This window comes from Labrus bergylta, chromosome 19 (genome assembly GCF_963930695.1).
Source record: "Labrus bergylta chromosome 19, fLabBer1.1, whole genome shotgun sequence".
NCBI lineage: Eukaryota > Metazoa > Chordata > Actinopteri > Labriformes > Labridae > Labrus > Labrus bergylta.
In genome coordinates this window covers 2650765-2664706 of record NC_089213.1, presented here as the reverse complement: position 1 = coordinate 2664706, position 13942 = coordinate 2650765, and the positions used below count along the sequence as shown (strand labels likewise).

The following is a 13942-nucleotide window of genomic DNA, read 5'->3' as shown; positions in this document are numbered from 1 at the left end:
TAATAGACCAGCATATTCACAGAGACACACCTGAGCCTCTACACACACACACACACACACACACACAATCAAGGTGATAATATTGTAACCTCTGCGTAAACATCAACAACCTGCCATATATGGGATTTTTTTTCATGCCACATGCTCTCTGGAGTGTAATGTGTGGCTGAAAGCTTTAAAAAAAGAAAAAGAAGAAGATGATTCATGTGAGCACACAGCATGGTAATCACCAGTTAGTTGCTGTGCATCAATCAATTAAGTGAAGCTGTCAGAGCTCCACAATGGTTCTAATACGCTGCTCCATCCACCGGCTCACTGAGTCTGCCGGGTAATTGCGGTATAATTACAAAGAGTCATCTTAGGTTGGGTGTCTACCTGGTTAAGTCAGCGCAGGAATATAAATGCAATGAGAGTTAGTTTCGGTCGGCTTGTTTGAAAGCAGAGCAACCTCTCAGGGGAGCCGCCGCCGCTGCAGCGATACGTAATCAAAGTGAATTGATAAAGTGATGATTAGTATTACACCTGCAGGAGGAAGACACTGAAATCAGAGAAGCATTTTATATGTGGCTGACTGATTTGATTTGTGACTGAGGGGAAATCTAAGCATCATGTGCCACAGGAAGTGTGTGAGGCAGTATTCAGATCCAGTACTTTAATTACAGCAAGATGAAAACACACAAGGAAGTAAATATGAATATCTCATAATTAAGCCTTAACATAAATAAAAAAAGGTGTAAACAAACAGTATGTAAATGCTACCTGTAGGGGGCTCTCAATCAAAACAATAAGAAAAGATGACGTCGAGGTTGCCGGGGAATCATGGGAGTGACTCTCTCTGCTACCCCTCTCTACCGTGATGTAAACAAACCATCGTCAAGACAAACAGGAAGTAAGGATTTTTCCACTAAAATATCTAAATTAATAAAAAATGTACTAAACCTACTTTATATTACACATTTTTGTGTTTGTGTTCTGATATTATCTCAAATATTTCCAACATTTATAAAATCCAGTGAAATCCACAATATTATAGTTGAAACAAATATTATCAAACAAGTTGTATTGTGGCAGCGGCCGCCATGACAGAGCCACCATGACGGACACAGAATGTTTAGCGTTACCGTGGAAACGCTGGATGTTACGTCACAGGCCGCTGCATAAGGAAGCGGGAACTGCTACTGAAAGCTGCCGTACTAGTTGCTGTATGCGCTGCTGTGATAGAAATGTAATTTAAACGATCCTTGGTTAAACATATTCTCTCCCGTTCGTCTTGACTACGGTCCACTCTGAGTTTACTTTCATCCGGGTTTGGGGTGGAGTAGCAGACAGAATCACTCCCATGATTCCCCACCTGCCTTGACTCATCTTTTGCCGTTTTGATTGAGAGCCCCCTGGTGGTCAAATGCACATACTGTGCGTTTAAGAAAAGGTAACAAAACGACTTAATTTTAGTCTGGCACAGACGATGATTGACATGACATTAAAATGTAGAAAAAGGCAAACTAATAACTGATCTATTATATGTGATTGTAACGGTGTTTCAGTGTTGGCTTGCCAAGGAGGAGCTTCTTCTAACAACTGTATGAGTAGTTTAATGTGTGTACACATTGCTTTATATCAGCAGCTCATTTCTAAATACCAATAAATTTTAGGAAACATGCCATTTTAAACTCGGACTATTGGGTTTGATGCGTTTTGGTCGAGGAAATCGAATCCACCTCACATTACTATCGCTAAATGAAAACAGTACATGCTGAAATATTCAGAGCGGCCGAGTCACAGCCTTCACTATCTAATAACACCGTGGCTTTTTGCATGGAGTGATACAGCGACATTCAATTCAGCTCCATTTGCCTTTCAAATGAGCCTGTTGATGGTTTGAAAGTCACGTTCCAGCTGTGCCGGTTGGAGGTGGCGATAGCAAGTGGTAACAGCTGCAGAGTTTAAAAAAAACAAAAAAAAACTGACAAGACGGGCTGAAACCTTTGTTTCTTTTGTACAACCCCCGTCTCTTCTTCTATCTGCTCTGCCTTTATCTTCCCCTTTCAACTTATTGTGTACAGCCATGATTTATCAGTCGGGCGGTGAAAAACAAATACCACCCCTCCAGTCGTCTGTTTTTTCCAGTTGCCTCAGAAAGCCCCCGTTGGTGCCGCTGATTAATTCTGTCCAGCCTGACAGTGTTTCCCACATCCAGCGCCCCTTAGTCTCTCATCTAATTAGAGTCATTCTCCAGTAATATTCCTAAATCAACTGTTTCCTCTTGCCTATTTGAGGTCTAATTGGAAGCATGTGCCCACGACCCCAAAGGGCCTCCTTCTTTAACCCCTGACACATGAAGAATGTGTCTGTCGCCGCCATTGGTTGTTGAGTTCTTTGATTCTAGCGTATGAAGACAAAGTGCGACTGTGACCCGTTGCTGTTTGATAAAAGTTTCACTGTAAAGGTTTTGTGGATCACGTTGTGATGTGGTTTCGATGCCTTCTGGGAGGAGTTTTCCCAGCATGATCAGCTTATGGGTTTGACATTTTACCGCAAAACTGCAAAGCCCTCATGATGACCCCATGCTTCTCGTTAAGAGGAGTGAGCTGAGGTCACAGAATCTAATAAAGGTAGTGACATTTCAGTTTTTTTCATGAATGTCCAACAACAGCTAAACGCATCTTGTCTGCAGACACGTGGCTATTGAAATGCAAAGTGCTCCTCTGATTGTCATTTCACACCCATTTCATCATTTTTCATCTTCACAGCTCCTTCTTCAAATTGTCTCGAAGACACGCACTTTGATTTGGTTTCATACTCTTTGTCCTCTTTTAAACACACATTATTGAAACATCTCGGGAAAGATTAGAGTATTTAAAGATGAAACAATGTTGTGTGTGTGTGTGTTTGTGTGAGTGTGTATCCATAATGTAGCCCAATCTAAAATATGGCATTCCCAAGTGACATCCTTAAGTGTTTAAAAATGCTCGTTTTAACAGCAAACATTACAGTCTGGTACAAAAATAAGGATTTTGGTCCGACTAGTGATTTGTCCTCATCCGTTTGGATTTATATGAAGGATATGAGTTATGCATTGTTAGGCGCGTGTCTGACCTGATCGACAGGCGAGCGCATCATATTGTTTGTTAAGAGGCTTAAAACTCGCCTCAGCTCTAAGCCTGTCGTTAGTTTGACTGAAAGTTAGGTTGAGACAGCATTGCGATCGCCACCGACAGGCCTCCAAAGCCCCCTGCTGTGACAGATGGGTGACATCACTCAGGCTTTGTTTGATTAATATGTACAGTCTATTGTCATTTCAGATAAATCAATATGTTAAAATGTCTCTTAAGGGAGATAAAAAAGGATGCCGGTCGGATGTAACTGAGGCACACAAAGCCGTCTGCTGCTTCAAACCAATTACAGACGAAGAACAGGCGGTTAGGAGCGGTCATGTGATCTTAATCGACTCAAGAAGAAACTCTTCTGGACTCAAACAAAGACTTTGGTGTTTCTCTACAAAGACTGGTCGTCTGTTAACTTGCTTCAATCGTTCATCGAGGCAAATTTGAAAGTTGTTTCGACCCGCCTTGCTGATGAAGAAAGACACAAAACAAACAGGCCATTTTGAGAGATGAGTTCAAAGACAAATGGTTGTGATATTTCACCCGTGTACCAGTTCATTGGTCGGATGGAGCCATGGCTGTGACGCATGGAGGCGCCCGAGCTTCCATGCGTGAAACAAAAAAACCACAAACTGGAAGCAGAGGGATGAGAGAGGCAGAGAGAGAGAGAGAGAGAGAGAGAGAGGGAGATTGATTTCTCAGCCACCATTTCTGATCCATTAAGCTTTACGGTTTCTTTTCCCCCCTCCTGCTCCGCCTCCCCCTCTCACACCTGCTTCCTTATGGGACATTAGTCGTGTTCAGAGGGGAGATGAGACGCTCCACCTCTCAGCTTCTGTTGGCCGACGACGTCCATCTTGTGCCCATAGATGCTCTGCGAATGCTGAACAACTGTACCCGTGCAAATGACGGTTTACAGGCGGGCGGTTATTATTCTTTTCCATTGGAGGGTCGTCACCACAGTTAAGAGAAAAGTTAATGCCGGGGCAGCGAGAGATCAGACGCAGATGATTACAATAAGTAAAAGCAAACACTGCCTCCTACCTCTGCAAAGTGACATCCAATCTGCAGTGACTACAGATGTTACATGAGGGGCCTCAGCTTGTTGCAGTCATTACCGTCACACACTGGACTTTAAGGAGCACTGAGCCGCTATCTCTAGTGATATCACAGGAGCCTTAAAGAAAAGTGATACACAAATAAAAACTGTAAACAGTTAAGCTTAATGCCTTATGAGGACGTTAAAGGTGTGGCTCAGTTGGTAAAATCCGTCGTCTTCTAACTGGAAGATCCCATGTGTCCTCTGGAACCTTAACCCCTAGTTGCAACCGCTGCTTCGTCGATGGAGTATGAATGTGTATGATTGGGATAAGTTACTTCTTCTGATAGTCGCTTTACATAGCAACCGTTGCCATGAGTGTGTGAATGGGTGAAATTGGTAGGTGGTGACCTGCAGACCTGCTCAAAATCTATTCAACAATGACCATTTACCATGAGGTCGTCAGTAGTTTAAAATCTGAAACCTCCAAGTGGAAAACGTGTCCCAACCTGATGCACATACAGTTTTGTCCATAGGACCGAAAGTCAGACATTATATCCAATTGGTAGACTTTTTTGATTTTATTAGACAGTCCAACTGAAGAGTGACAGGAAGTGATAAGGTTAGGATTCAAACCAATGGACACTGTGATTGTGTTAAAAGCTGTAGAGGAAGGATGTGCCAATTTTTTCCAAGTCTAGTTTAAAGAACTAGAATCCAAATGTAGCCAGTGATAGAATCCAACTCGGCCCAGCTTTCCAGAACTGAACCTCTAAACATCTCCATTATAGTCATCAGATTAACTGTCCCGGCATCATGAGGGTCTGCTTGTGACACATGGTACTACATGCTTCAAGATTTAAGCTAATTTTTTGCATGTGCTGTCAGGAGTTCTGAGACATTTCTCCATTTTTTTGTTTTTTACAAATATGGTAAGATCATTTCCATGTGCCACACTGCTTTTTGTTTAAACTTTGCATGAATTACTCGTGTTACTGTGTTATTGTAATTTTCCTGAAGCGAGCTGGTGATGCTTAATGTCGTGCAGAAGGAGGCAGATGTGTCAAATCCTGCTGATGTATGCTAATCAGACATGTCTGCAGGGTTTCAATGGGATATGTCCTTGACAGTTCAACATTCAGACTCAAACACGATGTGAAAAGACATCTTTCAGCAGAACAAAAAACAATTTTTTTGCATCACAACATTGCAATAAACTGCATAACTGTGCTGTTGCATCATAAGGCATTTAACTTTCATCATTTTTTGGGGCCCAGTGACTTAGCCAATTGCCTTCCAGCTGAGTCCAGGAGAGAGAGAGAGAGAGAGAGCGAGAGAGAGAGGAGAGTTGATGTCAAAGGTCTTGTGAAGGCCACAGTGGCCTCTGCTGGGTGTTTGAGGAAGAGCATGCAGGGTTAGAGACCACTGAGGAGGAGCCCAGCTGTGATATCTATTCAAGAATTAGTTTGATGGGAGCTAATTAGCTTAATCCTGAATTAAACTATGTGCTCATGCTTACCTTCAGATGATGAATCCCTCTCGGCCAACCGCTTTGCTGGATAGTAATTGGCAGGAATGGGCCCTCTGACTGTTTACCCGGAGGAGGCTGTGGGCTACATCGGCCCTGCCTTTGCACAGCTGCCGAAGAAAGACGACAGCAGTGTTTGGCTTTTTAATTGAACTGGAATATAGCACTGTTTACTAGACTCGAGGCAGCAGGCAGTCATGAATGTAGCTCATTAAATTATACCGGAAAACATTCAGAAGTCGAGTATATTATTAACATCTAATCATGAGGATGAATATGAAATAAATGTATGTATTATTTTGTATTGGATCATCATCAGTTGTTACCACGGCAACAGCTATTCTCCCTGTGGTTCATACAAAAGAAAGCAAGACATGACATACAAGATCAATCAAATACACAACTTCAGAAAAGAAACAAAAAGAAAATACAATCCCAAACTAATCCAGAACTTTTACAATTCATGTTATCATGAGCACAGTTTAACATCGTCATATACATGAAGTCCTCCTTAAAGCATTGGATTCAGGCAGGAGGGGGGTTAATGTGAAGCGCCCAATAAAGGTTTGTCCTGTGTCATAACAATGTCTCTTACTTGTGTATGTATTGTAAGCTGCAAGTTTGTAGGTTTTCTAGAGATTTATATTCTTCTCATCGCTTGCAAAACAGCGACAAAAACATCTCCTTCTTACTTTAACTCTCTCATCAGGTCTACACTCCCTCACGCCCACTACGCTCTGCCAATGAAAGGTGTCTGATCCAACCTTCACAACAGGGTCCTAAGTCTCTGACTAGACTCTTCTCCTCTGTCGCCCCCCGGTGGTGGAATGAACTTCCAAACTCCATTGGATCTGCAGAGTCCCTCTGCACCTTTAAGAAAAAGCTAAAGACCCAGCTCTTTCATGAATACCTACTAACTTAATGATGATGGTCTCCATATTATTGATGATGATGATGGTAATGACGATGGTTTTTGTTTGATAACGACGACTTATAAGATGGTTTCTATACTGATTAGAGCTCTCAAGAACTGCCCTCAATGTTGTGCTTTGTCTCTGGTCACTTCCTGTCAGCACCTGTGTGTCCAATCAGACTCAAAGCTGATCGTTTGCTCTTACTGACATTGTTCCCTTTTTTTCTAGATCCTCGCTTGTGTTGTTCTTACTCTCTGATGTACGTCGCTTTGGATAAAAGCGTCTGCTGAGTGAATTGTAGAATTCTCATAAACTGGACCAGGCTTCATTCAGGTCTTTTGTCCACCCTGATCCATGACAGCCTCACATGCATCCCTTGCACCCCGTCCCTCATTGAGCAGTGTGGAGACTGTTGGTCATTAGTTGAGGTGGGATACCCCTAAAGATAGTAGCACTTGTTTAATCTTTTTTTCTGTTAGACATAAAGCGTTCTTTCTCACAAAAAACAAATGTCGTCTGAAGGCAGACCACGCAGCCTACATGCACAGCGAGTGATCTTTTCTTTTTCTTGCTATAGACTGCTCTTCACTAAGTTCACTAAAGTTCTTTTCAGTGTGTTTTAAAGCAGCCACTCTCTCACATAAATCAGATAATTGTTTGCACAGTCTCGTGATTTAATTGCAGCTTTCAGCGCCAAAAAAAGCAGAGATGGAATATCATGCTGGAATAGAAATGATACCGTTTAATTATTCTCCATTCAGTGGCCTTTTTTGCTTTCCGCAGTCCCAACAGTGCATCGCTGCTTCAAGAAGAAGAAGAAGAAGAAGAAGAAGAAGAAGAAGAAGAAGTGTGTTTTATGTGCTGCTTGTAAAGCTTTTTATGTCACAGTGATTGGATCCAAAGCTATAGCGCTGAGGGATTAAGCGTGACTCTGACGGAGCAGTAAAGAGGGAGGGGCCATTTGGTAGAAAACACATGAAAGCGGTTCTTGGATCATAAACGATAACTTTAATCTCTGAGCCAAATTTTCCACAACAAACCTACAGACGGTACAGGGCTTATGTGTCATCATTAGAGGGTGTTTTTTTTTCCGTGACACACACAGATTGTGTTACTGTATTCTGACACAAATAGCCCTGGATAGTCACTTCAAGATGCCAGCGTTTTGGTTTTGTCATCCTGTTACAGCCGTGTTTAACTGGATTAGAAAGGAAGCTTTTGCAAAAGGGGGGGGCGACTAAATATGTAACAAAAACATTTTTGTCATACTTCTAAAATGTGCTTTCTTGATTTTGTTGTTTCTTCTCTCCCGGGTGGACTTTTTCGATCAAATATGAAAAGTATAATTTCAGAATAATTGCTGAGTAATTCTCGTCAGAATCCTCCGCCAAAACCCCCGAACTACAAAAACCCAACATCTCCCTCCACCACTGCCGTGTCATGACATCATCCTGTTTCCTCTCTACTGGTGTCTCTGTGGTCTGGACTCCAAATTCTCTGGCTCTAACACAGACGCTCTGAAGAGTGCTAGGCTGCCTAAACGGACTCTAAGAGACAAGAGAGTATGAATGTTTGGCTTCAGTAACGTCCCATTTGTGTGTCAGTGTGATTATCCTTCTCTATATATGTGATGAAGCCTGACATTACCGGCTCAGATCCCCCTCCCCCCCACACCCTAATGAGATAAGAGTTAGTTTTGGCTGCTCTCACCTCTTAACAGAGGAAAAACCTGCACACACAGTGTGATGTCCAGAAACTTAGAAACGTCTCTAATGATGGACATGGTCCTGTAAATGACCCCCAGCTGGAGATAGGCGACGTCATTCAGATAAGTGGCATGTAGGGAAATAATTCAAGATGAAGTTTCAGAAAGTAAAAAAAAAAAATCAAAAGTGAATTTACTGAGCAGCTTACTGGTTAGTTCATGTCCTTCATGTACGGAGGCCACAGTCCTCCATTTGCTCTTTTCCTGCAAGTCATTCCCTACTCTCTCTCTCTCTCTCTCTCTCTCTCTCTCTATCTCTCCACGATTTACAATTCCCAATGAAAGGCGTCTGATCCAACCTTCACAACAGGGTCCTAAGTCTCTGACTAGACTCTTCTCCTCTGTCGCCCCCCGGTGGTGGAATGAACTTCCAAACTCCATTGGATCTGCAGAGTCCCTCTGCACCTTTAAGAAAAAGCTAAAGACCCAGCTCTTTATGAATACTTACTAACTTAATGATGATGGTCTCCATATTATTGATGATGATGATGATGGTAATGACGATGGTTTTTGTTTGATAACGACGACTTATAAGATGGTTTCTATACTGATTAGAGCTCTCAAGAACTGCCCTCAATGTTGTGCTTTGCCTCTGGTCACTTCCTGTCAGCACTTGTGTGTCCAATCAGACTCAAAGCTGATCGTTTGCTCTTACTGACATTGTTCCCTTTTTTCTAGATCCTTGCTTGTGTTGTTCTTACTCTCTGATGTACGTCGCTTTGGATAAAAGCGTCTGCTAAGTGAATTGTAATATTTGTAATATTTGTACTACAATCTCTACTGCCCTAACTCTAACTAAAGGTGTTTGAAGTCCAAAAATGAAGTTTAAAAAAGTTTTTTTTACCACTTCAGCTGTTTCACCGCTCCACCGGCCCTGAGCCTGTGATTGTTTTATTCAGATAAAGGTTTTTGAGTCTTAACTTTGTGACCTCTCATCTCGATGCTTGTCAATCAATTCATTAGCACGCCATCCATGTGTATCAAGAAGCTCACTCGGGGGAGACGGTTGTCTTCTTTTATCAATTTATCAATTTTCCTATGTTGCATGTTGCTCTTAGCGTCAGAGCGGAACCCATTATCTTATTAATTGATGGTGATAAACAGATAAACAAGCTACAGCTTGGTTAATATTAGATTAATTGTGGATCAATTTCTATACATAGAAGCTAAGATTCTGTATTAGCAGGCAGATTCTTAATTTTTTTTGATAAAGATTTATTTTGGGCTTTTCATGCCTTTAATGCAGAGAGAGGACAGTGGATAGAGTTGGAAACCAGGGAGAGAGAGCGGGGAATGACATGCGGAAAGGGGCCATGGGTGGAAGCAAACCCGGGCCTACCGCTCGAGATGAGAGTCTCAATACATGGGACGCGCGCCCTAACCATTGCGCCACCAGCGCGCCCCAGATTCTTAATTTTTGCTTCTAAGTTTTCGTGAGTTTTGCGAGAAGCTGTTTCATGCAGAGATGTACACTCAAGAGCAAAAGCATACCGGGCAGCAGAGGCTCTCTGAGGAGCTGATAAATGTTGGTTTCTCCATGACATCCAGCATGTCAGGCCATCTCAAATTTGATGAGTGCTCACTGCATTTGCAACATTCTCAGCACCACAGGGACTACGGAGAGGGGAGAGGTCATGGGGGTCATGTCAGTACTTGTTTGCATTGACCTGGTGGAAAGGGCTGTTTTTTTTCTGTGAGCAATAGCTATTGCTATACTCCTGATTCCAATGAGAACAAGTGCTTGTAAGCGCCTACAGATGCAGTCTAAAGATGCAAAACTGCACGGCTCTCTCAGGGCTCGCAGGATGCAGAAACTGGTAGCGGTGCAGCAGAATCTCAGCCCTTTTGGAGTTGGATGATTGTCAGATGGGCCTGTTTCACAGATGAATTTTGCTGTTTTTGCAGATGCTAAACCTGTGCAAGCGAGTCAAGAAGACACCTTCTAATCCAGAAGACACACAGAGAGGACGCACCCCAAACTGCACTGCAGAACAAACTGCGCCCCTGTGCACCGGAGCTGTTTACAGGACCCGTGTTGCAGATAGCTTCTCTCCACATTCAGATGCAAAAAAAAAAAAAAAAAGAAGAAAATATGCAGAGCAGGAGATTCTCTTTTTGTATGTGTTTGCACTTGTTGATCATCAGTGCCGTGTGCTTTGTAATTACACCTTGAGATGGAGCAGATAGTGGGAGAAGATTATGCACAATTATTTTAGCTATTAGCGTCTGCATACTATTGTTAGACTCTAGTTGGACCAATTTGGAGGCTCTTTAGGTCATACTTGCATGAACAACAGAATTTTAAGTAAACAAACACAAGCAGATAACCAGACCAAATGTCAAAGGGTGAAGCAGAAACTTAACCTTGATTGTGCTTATTGTGCTACTTTATGTTGTCTGCAAACACATGTTTATTGCACTCATGTTGTAGATGTTATTGTCCAAGTTTATAATATCGCCTTTTATAGGTCATATTTTGCATTTCCCGTGGATCCCGAAATTTGTAAATTGTAAAAATTGTCAAATTTTGACCTTAAAGGATATACCTAAAGAAATAAATAAACAATAATGAATTAAAGTAGTTTGATTTCTCGCTCTCTCTCTCTCTATCTCTCTATCTCTCTCTCACACACACACTTTTGGACAGTTATTTGGACAGCAAATCAGCTTGTGTCCTTTGATATCAAACTTTGGCTTTGGGCAAAGACAAATCCAATCTCACAAGTCCTGAGACTGAAATACAAAACCAAACAGACCATGTGAAAGAAAGTGGGGAAAAAAACCCCAAGTATTACACCTTTCAACAAAGATTTAATGAAACATAAAAAAACAGTCTCGGCTCATAAGAACGTTTAAAACCACAGCATCACAAAGACCTGCTGTGGGGGAAATCGCTGAGTTGTGTTGAAGTGTCTTTTTCACTCACACCCATACAGCGCTCTTCCATCCTCTCTGTTCTGCTGGAGGTTTGGCACAGGAGCTGTGACTTCTAAAGGAGAGACGTGGGGCTTGTAAATACTCGCATTATTAATCTTAATAGGAAGGAGCCAGGGCGGCTCTGGAGGTGTCTCCATCTCCGAGGCAGCAGACCTGCCGTAAATCCCCGAGACTTTGCTCTCCGCCGCGGCTCTCTGAAAAACTCCCACAGCGGCTTCACCCTGCTGCCTGATGTTTGTTCTACAGAGGGATTTGGTTGTCAGTGACGACAGATGTGTGGGCAATAATCAGAGTGATGGTATATGACTTATATATCACTTTCAGATGAAGAGCATGCTCAGGATGGGTGCTGTATCGGACAGATGGCAGTGCGTTGGTTGGTTTAAAGTTGCCGTTTGTGTGAGTGAGTCAAACAAAGCAGAAGGCTTCAAATTACAGTTATGGTGATTTTTTTTTAACTCATATCCTCGTTTCAGCCTTGTTTCATCATTCGTCCTGGCCTACATAATAACTATCAAGCTCTGGTGTGTTATTAGCTCAAGGGGGCGTTTCTGTAAGTTATTCTCACTGGAGGTCATAAAACTCAGCTAATGCATTACTTTAAGTTAAGACTTAAAGGCTTTATATGTAATTTTTTGATCCAGCAGATGTCGCCCTTGAGCACCAGCATGAAACTAAAACAACTCGCGCTGCATTGTTGTGTTAGCATGCTAATGCTAGCGATCTTTATTATGCTGGTATCTTCACACTGCATGTAAATTTACCTGAAATGAGCGTGATCTAGAAACACAGTTAAGCAGTGAGTACAGTATGTTATTCTTCTTTTCTCTAGTCCCTCAATTAAACAACTTTTATACGTGAGGGGAGGAGTCAGTCGTCTGTCCTGGCGATGTAAACAAACTGAAGACAGGACTCTGAAAACTCTGAAAGCATCACAGACAGTGGGACTCGGGTGTTACACCCATTGTAGACAGTCATTACTCACAATTATATATATCCTCTGAGTTACTTTCAGAGGATATACTTGATTTATATTACATTTAAGTGTGAAAAATTGCATATAAAGCCTTTAAACAAATATTCTGCTCTCATTTCATGTTTTTGAAACTTACAAAAAAAATCTGTCTGAAAGAACAAAATATACAATATAAATGTATATTTTTGCATTTCAAAAATTCTAAGTTAATTCTTGGTAACGGCTGTGCACTCGGGTAAAGCAAACGGACATAAGTGGAGAAATTCTTGATGTGTCTGCTCTAGATAAATACACAAGATTTGGTCCAGAGTATTAACAGTGGCAGGAATTAGCATGTGGGATTAATTAAATGAGATATTACATTCATTGTCATTTCTTTCAATACTTTGGCTCCTTGTGTGTTATTATTCTTTGGACAACAACACAGAGACAGGAAGGACATGTGGCAAACCCATCACTGAGAATGCATCTACATTACTATAGTTACAATTCAATTATTCACACTATGTGTTTATCAATCAATCAGTCAATCAATCATTATTTGTGAAGCGCCAATTCATAACAAGGGTTATCTCGAGACGCTTTACAAAAAGCAGGTAAAAGACCTCATTGGTATTTAAAATTACCAAAGAGCAGGTAGAAGACCTTACTCATTGTTATGTTACAAAAGAAAAATGGGATGTTGAGATGGGATAAGATGCAGGAAGGGTTTCTCATTTGGATTCCTTGCGTTCCTTGCCGCTGTGGTGGAGGTTGGAGCAGGCCGTGCATGAATTAGGATGACGGTGGTTGATGGGACAACACAGACCGATGGTGGTGGTTGGGCATCAGGGACATCCGGTGGTCGTAGTGCCCGATCACCTCGCTTTAGGTTCGGGGAGCTCCGTCTACTGCCGGGGCAAGGCCTCCTTGGCTTCTAACAAGCTAGCGACAATTGGTATGAAATTAATTTTGTAATTTGCTGTGAATACAACCAAAGCCTTCATCCTTTTCCTGACGTTGGGCCTACAACATATCATGTTGTTGGGCTTGGCGTCATATCATGACATTGAATGTGTTATTTCCTGATGCTGGAATAATGTCATATCTTGACATTGGCCTGATGTCATGTCCTGCCGTTTGGGTGACGTAAAATCATGACTCGGTGGGGTGATGTTACCATAATGCAACCACAATAAAAACATTTGGCTTCAAACAATACATTACAAATTCTATTTTCACCTCCCATTCATTCTGAGCGCCCCCAGATGTAAACGTCGGCCCCTCCAGAATAAAGGCACAAATTATGTTTTTTAAAGAATATACGTAATTTATGTTCATGTTTTATTGCATTTCCTCAGCAATGTCTTTCCTTGCATGTCCATGCCCCCCTTACAGATAAACCTTAGGGAAACACTGAAACTCAGTAGGTGGTCTTGTTACAATATTGCCAACAATGGCAAACATTTCCATTTCCTTGGAGAGTTCTGTTTGGGAAAAAAATTAAGCTGTCTGAATTCCCTGTTTAAGTCTTTATGGCACATTACCCACAATTCTCTGGACATTACAGCAGTTTTAGATATCTCTCTAAACTCTTGAGTCAAGGGACCCCGAATGCAATTTGTTTCTATTTGTAGAGCGCAGTCCAGAGCGACCTTTATGTCATAGTCGAATAATTAATGTCATATGAGATGGCGTAT

General features: G+C 41.8%; 1 non-coding gene across 1 annotated transcript; it reads left to right on the top strand.

The window, feature by feature from the left end:
* The first annotated feature begins 465 nt into the window (after nucleotides 1-465).
* LOC114921028 (U6 spliceosomal RNA) lies at nucleotides 466-567 on the top strand. Its single transcript, XR_003809328.1, has one exon. It is a non-coding gene; the product is annotated as a U6 spliceosomal RNA (small nuclear RNA).
* Nucleotides 568-13942: the final 13375 nt, after the last annotated feature.